Below are 12,988 nucleotides of genomic sequence, written 5' to 3' on the forward strand. Positions count from 1 at the left end.
CCAGTTTTCACAGTTATCAGTGATTCTCCCATAAATATCTATATTCATATAAAGATTTCCTTCCCCCTTCTTTTGAATTATTTTATGTGTAGAAATTTCCAGGAGTGCTATTACTATACAGAAGGGCTTGAATGATTTTAAGGGATTATGAGCTCTTAAAAAGGCAGTACCACAGAGTTCATAGCCCATGTCACATCTTGATTAGTTGAATTAATTATGACAAGGAAGAGCCAAGTTATTTCCTAAAGCATCACTCACTGTCCAGTCTTATCCCACAGAGTGGTGTGAGCAGTACTAGATAAAGGCATCTCCATCACCTCATTCTTTATTCCACCAAAACTCACCTAAAAAAAAAAAAAATCCTCACACATTTTAAGCGATGAGCTTTTGGAACAAATTTAAGGAACTCCAGAACGAAACCATGGGACAAATCAGTGACGCACCTCCTGAGATAAATGCTGTCTTAGAAATGAAAGGAGAGCATGCAGTGTGCGTGGCAGGGGGGACAGTAGGCAGGGGGGACAGTAGGGCGAGGGTACAGGTCAGATATGATTGGAACGTTGGTGTCACAGTTGTCCCCTGCAAACTGGTTTCTGGGAGCTGGGTGCAGACAGCCTGAGTTGAAAGCCAAACACAGACAGCAGCTGTTGAGGATGTAAAGTCTCTGGCCAGAGTGGATAGGGAGATGGGTGTGGTCACCCATAGACCAATTTCCACCCCACCCTACGAGCCCAGTGACAGAGGCTGAGAAGAAAGAACTTCCCGTGTTGCATTCCAGTGCTCCTTTCTGGGCTTAGTGGGAATCTTCGAGAATGCAAGAGACTGGTTGCCAGGCCTGATTACCCTGCACACACTCCCTCAACTGGGTTCCCCTGACAGTCACCGAGACTCCGGAGAACACCACGACCAGCCACACTGGCCCTGGATGGCTGCACTGCGCTGGCCATAGCCCCAGGTATAAAGTACAAGTAAATCCTACAACCATCCTCTCGGGACTGTGGGGAAAGTGCAGGGAGCCTGAGGATCTTTCCTGCATTGCACAAGGAAGCGCTGATCCACCAGATCACCACCGGCCCCTTCTGCAATTTCTCAGAACCTCTGACAAGAGCCCTCAGGCTGCATCACTGAGCAAGGAATCTTCATTATTCATTTCAACATCACTCTTCTTGGAAACCCTGACTGCTCCACTCTCCAGAAATAATCCATCAAACTTCTCCCTTTGTTGAAGTCACACTGTGAAAACTCCCATAATCAAATTCCCCATGTTCGGATCTCTGCTGATGTTATTATGTAACAGCGGAGTCCAGAGCAAAGAGTGGGGCAGACTGACATCTCTTTTTTTTTTTTCTTTCTCAGCCTTTTAACTTTTTATCATGAAATGTTTTAAACATACACCAAGTGAGACAGAATGGCGTAGTGAACCCCATGTCCCTCCCACCCAGTTGGAACAATCTCTACAGGCGCTGATCTTGTTTCAAGGAGCACCCCTATCCTACTTCCATCCCCTCCCCCACAAATATGCACATTTTCTTAACTGGAAAATTTTTTTTTTATGTGGACTATTTTTAATGCCTTTCTGAATTAGTTACAATATAGCTTGTTTTATGTTTTGGTTTTTTGGCCTCCAGGCATATCGATCTTAGCTCCCTGAGCAGGGATTAAACCTGCACTTTCTTGCATTGGATGGCAAAGTCTTAACCATTGGATCTCCAGGGAAGTCCCTAACTGGAATTTTTAAAAGCAAGTCCCAGACACAATGTCATTTCACTTGTAAATACTCTGGTATGCCTCTGTATCTAAAAAGAACTTTCTTTTTTGATGTAACTTCTATAGGCACTGGTATTTATTTAGCAACTATTGGTATTTGTTTGGGATTGATATTTAGGTTAAGCATAGCCTCACTGACTCAATGGACATGAATTTGATCAAACTCCAGGAGACAGTGAAGGATAGGGAAGCCTGGCGTACCACAGTCCATGGGGTCGCAAACAGCTGAACATGACTTATCGACTGAACAACACATGACAATAAGACCCTTTACATAATTTAGTTAATGAAATCTCAGCCCAGCAGAGAAACACCTTAGAAATTCATAACCTCCCCAGTGGAAAGAAATGCTCTGGCCTTGAGAACTTTGCTGTTTGCATTTTACTCATGAAGAAAAACTGCTCAGCCAAGTCAGGGTAAGCTGTGGAGAGGCTGCAATCCAAGAGACCGCAGAGCTTGGAACAAGAGGCAACGAGTCAGAGCCTGACTTGCTCCATCCCCCCTGGATATTCAGGTTATTAAAGGGACAAAGCTTCCTCATATGAAAAATTCCTTTTAAAAATGAAACAGAAAACCTTATTTAAACCTTTAAATTACATTATCAAGATAGAAACACCCAGACTTCTTAAAAAGGTAGTGCCTTAAAAAAAAAAACTATTCATAAAAAGAGTTTTGAAAAATCTGATTCCTCTTTGTACTCTCATCAGGTGTGTGTGCAGAGAGAGCCCTGGAGGAATGTTGCTTCAAGCCTAAGCAATCTGAGTGTATTTCTGTTTGCTCTGTGTTCTTCCTTGCAGTCTCTGCACCTCATCTACATACCGGCACTCAGGAGATGGAAGCAGAGGAGCAGCACTAGACTGACCTGCCCGAAGAAATGTTCGACTGCACAAGCATAGCCTTGGGTGAGTCTCTGCCTCAAGGACAGGCTGATAAACTCACTCTCAGTCACACAGGCTTTGGGCCTTCTAACTCCAGCCTCCTAGACTCAAAACCCCAGGTCAGCCCTGGAGACAGTCACAGCATACTGCTGATTCTCCCTTATGCTTGCCATTACTTCATGCAAGAGTGCTCAGTGTGAATGGATGCCCTCCTCAGGCCCAGTCCACCACGGCTGGAGATTGGGATGTGTTACACAAAGGAGCTGCCACCCACTGTTGTGGGTGAGGACTGTGCATGAGGAAGGAGATACTGTCACCCTGGTTGGCAGTGTGCATAGCACTCACTGAAAACTGGGCTACTTTATTTATTTAATTTTTGTCTGTGCTGGGCTTCACTGCTGTGCGCTGGCTTTCTCTAGTTGCGGTGAGGCAGGGCTTCTCTTTGTTGTAGTGCATGGGTTTCTCATTGCGATGGCTTCTTTTGTTGTGGAACACAGGCTCCAGGGGCTTCCCTGGCTCACTGGTAAAAAGTCTGCCTGCAATGAAGGAGATGTGGGTTTGATCCCTGGGTCAGGAAGATCCCCTGGAGGAGGAAAACAGACAACAAATTATAACTATGTATCAGGTTGTGATAGGAGAAGGCAATGGCACCCCACTCCAGTACTCTTGCCTGGAAAATCCCATGGACGGAGGAGCCTGGTAGGCTGCAGTCCATGGGGTTGCTGGGAGTCGGACATGACTGAGCAACTTCACTTTCACTTTTCACTTTCATGCACTGGAAAAGGAAATGGCAACCCACTCCAGTATTCTTGCCTGGAGCATCCCATGGACAGAAGAGCCTGGCGGGCTCCAATCCATGGGGTCACAAAAGAGTCAGACACGCCTTAGCCACTAAACGACAATGGGCTCTAGAGCATGGGCTTCAGTAGTGGTGGTGCACAGGCAGCCTGTGGAATCTTCCTGGGCCAGGGAAGGCAAACTTAACCACCGCACCTCCAGGGAAGACCCCGAGCTACTTCCATAGGCTTTGATAGGTGTTCCCTCCATCCGGGCCAACCGTCCGATGTCTCTGTGACTTGCCGTCTTGCCGCTTTCACTTCTTTCGCATCTCTGCACAAGTACCCCATTATCAGGGAGGCCTTCTCCCCCCACCCCAACACACACCCAGCCTTTTCTTCTCCTTGCTCTCCCTCTACCACTATCACAACCTGATACTGCTACTGCTGCTGCTGCTAAGTCGCTTCAGTCGTGTCCGACTCTGTGTGACCCCATAGACGGCAGCCAGCCAGGCCCGGCCAACCCTGGGATTCTCCAGGCAAGAACACTGGAGTGGGTTGCCATTTCCTTTTCCAGTGCATGAAAGTGAAAAGTGAAAGTGAAGTCGCTCAGTCATGTCCGACTCCCAGCAACCCCATGGACTGCAGCCTACCAGGCTCCTCCGTCCATGGGATTTTCCAGGCAAGAGTACTGGAGTGGGGTGCCATCGCCTTCTCCTATCACAACCTGATACATAGTTATAATTTGTTGTCTGTTTTGGTCCCTACCCTATGCCTTGAACCTGGATCAGTGCCTAGAACGTCCAGCAAGGGTTCATCACATTTGTCCAGGGTGAATGATCTCCTTAAGAACAAGGCCATGACCCCTTTTCCTGCCATACCTGACTGATCAGAGCAGGCAGTGAAAACAGATGCTCTTTGCCGAGCAGGAGCTCTGTAGGAAATCAATGGGGAAATACAAAGGAGCTTTCCAGATCCAACACTCACCCCAAAAACCTAGCTGTTCTAGTAGGAAAGCCACTTTCTTAAAGCTGTATCTTCCGTGACCACCTTTTGAGCTTGGGACCATCAGCTCGTCCTGTGTTCTTACCCTTCAGGGTATACATGAAGCTTCCCAGTGCCCCGACTAACAAACTTTCAGGCACTTACACTGTCATAATAATATATCCCTCTCAGAGCTATACCACTGAAAGGTGTTCCTTCAACAACAGAAAGATTTATTACTTTCTTCCCCCACAGAAAAACCACAAAAATATTTTCTTCTTGACTACAGCAGTGAGTTCCAAGTTTCATTAAAGAACTGGCCAGATGCTTCCTCCTAGCTTGTGTGGGAAGAAGTTAAGATAAAGGGCACTTGGAACTCTACCTCTGAACACCTGCCTCATACCTTATTCCCTCATGACAGGTCTTCTTCCTGTTTTCCTGGGGTTGGGGATATAGAGCTGTATGTGACCTGCTTCTCCCAGCAGCTGGGGCTCTGGAACACCCCTCCCCACCCTCTCCTTTTGGGTATTAATAATAGATGGCTTTTATTGAACTGTGCACCTGCCATAAACCAGACATGGCACTTCACAAATTGTTTCAAATTCTTAATCTCCAAACTGGAAAAAGCTGTAACCTGAGTGTCTGCTGCTTGGACAGCCCCTCTCTCTGTAACAGCAGAGTCTGTCTTTCTGTCTCTGTCACTGAGAACCACTCTCCCCCAGTAGATTTGCAGAGAAGAATGGGTCTCTCATCTCCAAAGCCAGTCCAGGCTGTGGCCAGCTCCACTGCTTTCTCCTGCCCCCAGCTCCACCCTCAGCCAGGTTTCTGCTCGCCGGAGTGTGGGGCCTGGCCTGTGTTCTGGGGCTGCCATCTTCCCCGAGTATGACACTCATGGTGGCCTTGGGGGTGACATTGACAGAATAACGGCCCCTAGAACGTCCACATTCTGGAACCTGTGAATATGTTACCTTACATGGTAAAAGGACTTTGCAGATGCAATTAAGTTAAGGACCTTGAGTTGGGGAGATTGTCCTGAAATATCCGGGTGAACACGATGTAATCACAAGGGTCCTTATAAGGGAAAGAGAGTAAAAGTCAGAGAGGGAGATATGACGATGGGAGCAGAGGTCAGAGGGATATGAGGAAGAGGCCAAGGAATGCAGGCTGTCTTTAGAAGCTGAAAAGGGCAAGAAAACAGATTCTCGCTTGGTGGATTCAGAAGGAATGCAGCCCTGTAGACATCTTGATTTTAGGTCTTCTAACCTGCGGACAGTAAGATAGTACATTTGTGGTGTTGGTGACAGTTCGTTATACCAGCCATAGAAAACTAATACAAGGGACAGTGCAGGGAAGTCACATTCGCTATTGTTGTCTTCTCTCTTAATTCTACACATCCAACATGAATGTGTAGGCCACTTCATTAAAAATTTGGGATATGTATAGGGGAAAAAATGAAAATTAAACATAATTGTTCCCAGAGCCCCAGGTGAAGAAGGAAAAGCCCTTAGCAGTGTGTCTTCATAGGCCTGGTCCATTTCCTAACCTTGCTGACCAGTCCCAAGGCCAAACCTATTTCTTCTTTTCCTCTGTGAGCCCACTGCTCTCCGTGGTGCCATTCATTCATTCAAGTGTTTACTAATTGCCTGTGGTGTCCAAGGCACCATTCTAGGTGCTGGGAGTACAGCACACAAAAGACAAAGAATACAAGCTGTCACTATATTTACCATTTACTGCAACACCCCTCCAAGCCCCATGATATCCCCACTCAACAAAATCCATCCAACCCTTACCCTCTACCACAAATAGGACCATCTATAGCAGAAGGATAATCCACAGCCAAACATTTTTCAAAGTCTAAGTTACTCAGAAATCATACCGTTGTTAGATGACTCCCAGAATAATCTATGAGAGGTTTCGTTTCTCCAGTTCTTGTTCTCTTTAGGGTCCCTCTGCCAGAGTGTAATCAAGGTACCCCTCCTCATTCTTCCTGTGGTCTTCTGATCACCAATGATTAATTCTTAGATATCTCACACACACACACACATACACATACACCAAAGAAAAACCATCAGTGTTAGTCCAAATCCATACTAAGGAAGTGAGGGGAGAATCATCCTACATGAATTTCATTCTTCCAACACATTCTGCCCAACTAAATGCGGACATGCCTCACTTTTGTTATGCAAAGCAGCTCCAATTCCCCCTTTCTCAGTTCCTACCTGTAGACTACGCCCAGGATCTGCCCTAGCAATGCTGCCTATTACGGTGCCCTTCCGAACAGAAAGACCTCTAGTCATTACATCATCCCTTTCTACCCAGAAGCTTGGTAGATGTGCATTTTAGATTCATTGAGCCGCATCACGTTCCTATCCAGGGCTTCTTCGACTAACAGACTCCACAAGGCCATGAATCTGCACCCTCTTTCCCCAATCCCTACCAAGCGCTCCAGAGTCATGGGACTTTTCTAGCTATAGGAAGGAACTCCCAAGGGAAAATACCTCCTTTTCATCACTTGTAAATGATTCTCTCCTTCTTCTTCTCTTCCTCTCCTATGGTCTTTTCCTAACAAAGGATAAACGGGCGCCATCCAGCAGATACTTCTTAAAAAAAAAATTGTATTGGAGTATAGTTGATTTACAGTGTTGACAGGTGTCCATCAAAGTAATTCAGTTATACATATACATACATCTACTCTTTCTCAGATTCTTTTCCCAGATTCTTATCCCAATTACAGAATATTGAGTAGAGTTCCCGTCCTATATCATAGGTCCTTGTTGATTATTTTATATAGAGTAGTTGCTGCTGCTGCTGCTAAGTCGCTTCAGTTGTGTCCGACTCTGTGCGACCCCATAGAGGGCAGCCCACCAGGCTTCCCCGTCCCTGGGATTCCCCAGGCAAGAACAGTGGAGTGGGTTGCCATTTCCTTCTCCAATATAGAGTAGTGTGTATATGCTAATCCCAAACTCTTAATTTACCCCCTGCCCCACATCCTGGCCTTTCCCCTTTGATAACCATAAGTTTGTTTTCAAAGTCTGAGTCTGTTTCTGTTTTATACATAAGTTCATTTGTATTCTTTTTTTTTTTTTAGATCCCACAGATAAGTGATATCACATGATATTTGTCTTGCTCAAGCAAGTACTTTTGATTAAAGCAAATATTAGTTCTCTGGGCACTGAGAAATTTCAGAAGGAAAAAATGTTAGCAATAGAATCCAATGAAGCTTACTACCATTAGCTACACAGTGCTGGTTGAAGGGTGATTACTGTAATAGAAATAAAAATGCGTTGATTATGTGTTTACTGGGTGCCAGGGCTTTACTAAATGTTTTTCTTGCCTTTAGCTCATTTAGTCCTCCTCAGTGCAGTTGCTGCTGCTGCTGAGTCGCTTCAGTCGTGTCCGACTCTGTGCGACCCCATAGACGGCAGCCCACCAGGCTCCCTCGTCCCTGGGATTCTCCAGGCAAGAGCACTGGAGTGGGTTGCCATTTCCTTCTCCAATGCATGAAAGTGAAAAGTGAAAGTGAAGTCGCTCAGTCGTGTCCGACTCTTAGCGACCCCGTGGACAGCAGCCCACCAGGCTCCTCCGTCCGTGGGATTTTCCAGGCAAGCGTACTGGAGTGGGGTGCCATTGCCTTCTCCGCCTCAATGAAGTTAGGATGATTTTTATCCACATTTCACAGATGAGGAATTTGAGGCTGTGAGGGGTTAAGAAAATTGCTCCAAGATTACATTGGGAGTTGGTGACAGAGTTGGGGTTCAACCAGGTTCACCTAATGGTCAGACCTTAACCTCTGCTGCACTGTGCTTTAGTGACTGGAATCCTCTCCAGGCTGGTACCTCCTATCTCCAGTTCCATTCTTAACTGAAAATGATAAAGGCAGGAAAGAAGGAAAAGACAGGTTTCCTGAGCAAATTTGAGTACCCTGAGAATTATAGATAGGTGAGAAGAAACCTGAAGCCAGGAATAAGAAATTTTAAATTACAACTAATTGAGCAATAATAAGGTTGGAAATTCATGGTTTAGAGTCAAGCGTGGTGTAGGGACCAGTGGCAACATTTATTTTGAAAAGTGTCAGGGACTGCCACCTCCATTTAGATGCTTTTAATAAATGACAGTCTAAAATACTCTAAAGAGAATCCCAGCAGAGACTACAAGCCAAAAGTCTTTGGCTTACAAAATCATGGGGGCTGCTACTTCCTAAGTTACCATGCACGGAAGCAAAACTTGGCAGAATCAGAGACAAAGGATTTTGATCTTGTTCCCACCATTGCAAAACAAACCGCTGGGTTACCTCCGTTGCTGCTCCTGAGTACCAAGATCCTGCTAGGCACTGTTTGGAAGAGAATCCCATTTAGGTCTATGCCCAGGGAAGTCAGCCCCTCTAGAGGTAGGGTCCCAAAAACCTAAGTTCAGGGTCTTTTCAACACCTTTTTGTTTTCTGCGGAGTTCTATTTCTTAAGGAAAATTTCCACATGTAATTGAGCTGCTACTCTGACACCATTTTCATTGAGTAACTCATGGTGATGTCACACCAGCCAGGCACTAGGGGAAGCCCTGCTTTTATGGGTTGGCTCTTAATTTAGGAATTTTTATTTTCTGACTTCCCTCCCCCCCACCTTTTTTTTTTTTTTTTGCTGGACTCCACTGCATTTGAGCAAGATGCCTGAGTGGTGAAGTGTTGCCTGCTTTTGAGAAAAGGAATTCCTGCTCGTTAAGAGGCAAATGGTTGAGTGAAAGCAAGATGTGAGTCCTGTAATAGTACATCTTAATTGGAGAGTTGGCAAGAGAGGAAAGATGTGTAGGCTTGGTGTGGGCTCCGTTGCCCCTAATGGGGTTCGTGGAGCTGAGCTGAAGAGTAGGCCACAGACAGCAGGATTCACAATCCCCCCACTGCCACTGTCCTGTGTACCTAGGGAGCCAACTGCCTCCTCCCTGGCACCTGGGCAACCACATCTAACCCATATCCCAGCTTCCTCCCTCGCCTCTCGTCTGCTCTGTGCAAGCTTGGCAAACCTCGCCTGTAAAAGCCTAATCCAAACAGCATGTCCGCTGAGCTCAGTGGGGTGACTCATGTGCAGTGATGCGTGAGGCCAGCAAGTGGAGATTAGGATCTGGCCCGCCCGCCAGCCTACCCTGCACTTCCTTTGATCAACTCTGATGGTTTTTAATTCTGCAGAAGCAGCTTCCTGCCAGGGACAAGTACCTCTTGGTGGAGGCTGGAGCCATGTCAATGCTGACCTACTTGTCAGAGTCAAGGCCTGCATGTGCTGATGGCACGCAGACTGACACTCTGGGCTCACAGCCCACACGGAGCCAAGAGGGGAGCCTCTTTCACTGAGGTGCCCGTGGTAACATCAGAAGCTTGCTTCGAAGCCAACACCAGCAAGGCCATGCGTGTGAGCAGCCCGGTTTCTGAACCTGATCCTGGCATTGGTTAGACTCACTAGGTAATAAAGAAAAATGGGACTCTCTCTAGGGGACTTTTTTTGGTAAGCTGGAACATCCCTAAGGACAGTGTTTGGCATAAAATGAAACACTCACTGGGCTCTTCAGAAGTGCCTTTTCACATCTGTTTTGCTCAAAATGGAACACATTCGAAGTATATTACTTTCTTGAACTTTTTTCCCCCTGCTTGAGTGGAATGTGTTTGCCTCTTGCTTCTTCCAAATCCCCTCAATGACCAACACCAAGCAGAGCCCCTGAGACCAGGTCTTATTCTCTCTGTTTCTCTCTCATTCTTTATCATGCTCTCTCCTTTCTCTCACTTTTCTCAGGAAGTGAAGGAGTGATTCTCAACCTCAGTTGCAAGTTAGGGAGACCCTGGGGTCAGGCTCGGGCTTTAAAAAATCCCCAGTCCCAGGCTCCACCCTAGCATAATTCATCAATAGTGCGTGCCTGTGTGTGTGCTAATCACTCAATGGTGTCTGACTCTTTATGACTCTATGGACTGTAGCCTGCCAGGCTCCTTTGTCCATAAGATTCTCCATGAGACCAGAATACTGGAGTAGGTTGCCATGTCCTCCTCCAGGGGATCAAACCCAAATCTCATGTCTGCTGCATTGGCAGGCGGATTCTTTACCATTAGCACCACCAGGGAAGCCCTCAACAGTGTGTGAAGTTCCCCATTGTGCAGGCAAAATTGAGGCTCATTGAAATTTAGGGTCACATGGCATAAGCTGTCAGCCCTAGAAATGCTTCCTGTTTCCCTGTCTGTCCTTCCCACCACCATTCGATCTGAGAGCCTTCTAGAGACTGGTGTATATTGATACTTTAACCAGGTTAAGGTAAGATGGTTACCTTATTAAAAGAATTTGTTCCTCTGATTTAAAGTATTTACCCTCCCCTTGTGATTTAGCTGAGATTGAACATGAAGAACTGAAATACAGAATAGGTGGATCTTGCAGGGAAGAAGTAGAGGATAGCTCAGTACACAGCAGAGGGACCAACCCAAAGGGAATTTCTGGGAGACAGGTTTGTATATGGTGATAATGGGACTGTGGGTAGGGCTTCCAGATCAAATAAGGACCACTAGCTTAATTTGAATTTTCCAATAAACAACAAGTAGTGCAATATTTGGAACATACTTATACTAAAAAATTATTCATTGTTTATTTGAAATTCAAATTTAATTGGATGTTCTATAGTTTTTTGCTAAATCTGGAAATCCAGTTGTAGATGGCAGAACTGCGAGGAGAATTTTGGGCATCTGAGGTAGTGGTCCGTCTCACCTGCGTGCATCACTGCCCTCCAGGGTGTGTTGAGGACAACAGGTAGAATTTGGGGCTGTCCCAGTGACTAGGGATTGTTATGAGCATCTAGTGGGTGTGAAGCAGGATGCCAAGGGTACTGTGGTATGTAGAATAGTCCCAATGAAGAATTATCCCATCTAAAATGCCAATATAGTGCCCCGACCTGTCCCACCCACTTCACCATTTTACTGAGGACTCACCTGATTGCCTTCACATAATTGCTCCCTAGAAAGTAATGCACTGGCCTCTCAGACTAAGTTCACAAACTATCCCCAGAAAAGAGCCAGTTGGATAAATTCCAAGGTACATGCTTCATGTAGTCCAGCCAAACTATATAAATGATCCAATGAAATGAACCCTTGAAATTAACCCCAAGCCTTCAAAGCTTACAATAAGTACTGCCGCCTTCGGAAAGCCTTCCTTGACTGCTCCAGTCTTCACTGATACGTTTCCTCAATCCCTAGAATCTTTGTTCTTCTCATTTAATGCTTGAACATATTCTAATCGTTGCATGTGTCTAGCCTGTGAGTCTCACTAACCACCTGGGAGATATTGGGGAAGTGAGACCAAGTTCTGGGTGACCTTGGTCATGTTACTAATTTGATGGTTAGTTTTGTTGTTTGTTGCACTTTTCAGGTTTTTTAAAAACTCTGGTGTAGCTGAAATTAAATGTACAACTAGATGAAGCAGTTAAAGTAAAGATGAAAGGAGGGGTTGAGAAACCACATAGAGGAAGGGGAAGATCAGGAGCTGGAGATAAGATAATTTTGTAAATGGGTATTAAACTTAAGTTCAGGCTCCCTGACAGTCAAAGCAAAAAGGGAAACACAAGTGGTTACTGTCTGGAAAAAAAGGAAGCAATATTAGCTCATGAGGAAACATAATCTTCTTCTTGTGAATTCTACGTGAAATTTATCACAAAGATCCTAAAAGGCAAGAGGCTGAGAAACATAATGGAAAATGTCTTCCACTGTGTTTTCACAAGATATCAAAATGTGGGTGGGCTTTTTTTTCCTTTTGGTTTTTGTTCTTCTATTTCTTCTGTTTACTTTCTAAGAAATATGGGACTGTAGTATTGAACTTTGACTCAGTGAAGGCACTCTTGTAAGGTGTTAAAAATATTCTTTTCTTTTTTTTGTTTGTTTTGTTTTGTTTCATTTCTGGTGATCTGATTAATCAGGGGGAACTCAGAAGTTTTCACCACCTGGAGCTTTCCCATGGACAGAGGAGCCTAGCAAGCTACAGCCCATGGGGTTGAAGAGTCACGACTGAGTGACTACACAACAGCTTTCATGAAGGCTTCATGTGTGGCTCTCCCAGGAGCTCTGACAGCCTACAGGAAAAGGTAGGGATGCTTGTAAGTATCTAGGGTTGTGGTGAGAGGTAGCGGAAGGATGGCTGGAAACAGCCACATTCTACCTCGCACCCAGCCTCCCCGCCATCCTCTCCACACCCAGCCTTTCCCCCCAAGTTAGAAGCAGATAGCTGGAGTTATCCAACTATCTTTCTAGCCACATCCTCAGGAAAGGGATAAAGGAAAACAGTGTCACCAAGGGCCCACCCCAGGGCAGGATCCTGAGAATGGCTTGAGGGACTGCCTAATCCCATGTATCATCCTTCAGTAAAGTGCTACACTTTGGGGTTATTTTGCCTCTCTTCTAAAGTCAGGGAACAAATAATCAGATGACTCAAAAAAAAAAGAGTTTCCTTTTTTGGTTTTATTTGGGGCTTTTTTTGTTTTGTTTTTAGACCAACTTACTAAATGGGTGGGGGACTAAAACAAACGGAAAATAAGCCACAGATGAACCGCCCACCCTGGGCTGGGCAACATCCG

At 45.5% G+C, this 12,988-nt stretch overlaps 1 long non-coding RNA gene across 8 annotated transcripts in view; it reads left to right on the forward strand.

Moving 5' to 3' along the window:
- Positions 1–12,988, forward strand: part of LOC113901132 — a 62,370-nt gene that overhangs the window by 21,332 nt on the left and 28,050 nt on the right. For 7 of the 8 annotated variants that reach the window (XR_003513324.1, XR_003513322.1, XR_003513325.1 and 4 more), the window contains 2 exons: positions 2,565–2,669; positions 12,335–12,499. This is a non-coding gene — a long non-coding RNA (uncharacterized LOC113901132). Of the gene's footprint in view, positions 1–2,564; positions 2,670–9,581; positions 9,853–12,334; positions 12,500–12,988 lie in introns of all 8 variants that reach the window. The other variant, XR_003513323.1, reaches the window with a different exon arrangement.

The sequence above is a fragment of the Bos indicus x Bos taurus genome, chromosome 11, assembly GCF_003369695.1.
Source record: "Bos indicus x Bos taurus breed Angus x Brahman F1 hybrid chromosome 11, Bos_hybrid_MaternalHap_v2.0, whole genome shotgun sequence".
NCBI lineage: Eukaryota > Metazoa > Chordata > Mammalia > Artiodactyla > Bovidae > Bos > Bos indicus x Bos taurus.